Source organism: Octodon degus, unplaced genomic scaffold (genome assembly GCF_000260255.1).
Source record: "Octodon degus isolate 3935 unplaced genomic scaffold, OctDeg1.0 scaffold00229, whole genome shotgun sequence".
In the NCBI taxonomy this organism is placed as follows: Eukaryota; Metazoa; Chordata; class Mammalia; order Rodentia; family Octodontidae; genus Octodon; species Octodon degus.
In genome coordinates this window covers 1,013,205-1,014,290 of record NW_004524805.1, presented here as the reverse complement: position 1 = coordinate 1,014,290, position 1,086 = coordinate 1,013,205, and the positions used below count along the sequence as shown (strand labels likewise).

Genomic DNA, 1,086 nt, shown 5'->3' with positions numbered 1-1,086 from the left:
AACAAAAAAAACAAGCAGAAAGAGACAAAAACAGGGAAGTATACAATAATACTTATGATATAAATTTTCAAAACAATAAAATCTAATTAGCAGTGGTTGTTCTATTACCCATCTTTATCTGCTCAGATTAACAGATATATTTATGCAAGATTGGGCAAATAATTGAACATTACCACTTGCTTTCAAGAAACCTTAATTTTTCTCTTGTCTTTTACTTTTAAAAAATATTTATTTTAACAACAGTATAATAATAATTGATAAGACATTAGAAACAGTACATATTTAGAAGACCAAGATGAGGAGTATTCAAGCATGGTTTTTGTATTACACATTGTCATCCTTGATGTCATTGCTTACATCACAGATAGCATATAGAGTTAGCTAAGGAGAAAATTCTACAAATTAACTGCTATTTTCAAAATCTGATGGAGGAGATTGGCTGTTGGTGGTGTTCCCCTGACCTTATGTGTGTCTTGTGGAGCTGGCATTTGCAGCTGCAAAGGGTTTGTTGAGATGCCACACACTGTCTTGCTGGTGCAGCTTACCAAAAGGCCAGAAGGCAGAACTTACACTGACTATGAATCTGTTAATGAATGCATGGAAGGTGTTTGTAAAATGTATGAAGAATATCTGAAGAGAACGATCCCCAACATCCCCTTGATCACATATGATATCAATCAGTTGTTTGATTTTATTGATCTGGCAGACCTCAGTTGCTTGTTTACCGAACTGATACCCAGACATACCAGGCTTATAACAAAGACTGGATCAAAGAGAAGATCTACCTGCTCCTTTGTTGGCAGGCACAACAGGCTGGCAAATAACTGATTTGGAAACAGTAGGGGTTGGGGGCAGGCTTGGAGCACAGTGTGTGCAGTGCGCTGCGCTGGAGTGCTGTGTCCTATGAGCCTCTTTCCATTTTGTTACACTCTAGCCAGGAATGAATGCATGAGATGAAATGTGAGGTGTGAGGATCTTCTCAATTGAACCCTGGTTCTTCTTCTTCTTCTTCTTCTTCTTCTTCTTCTTCTTCTTCTTCTTCTTCTTCTTCTTCTTCTTCTTCTTCTTCTTCTTCTTCTTCTTCTT

The 1,086-nt window shown here is 37.6% G+C and overlaps 1 pseudogene; it reads left to right on the top strand.

The window, feature by feature from the left end:
* Nucleotides 1–513: 513 nt before the first annotated feature.
* LOC105744119 lies at nt 514–824 on the top strand (annotated as a pseudogene).
* Nucleotides 825–1,086: the final 262 nt, after the last annotated feature.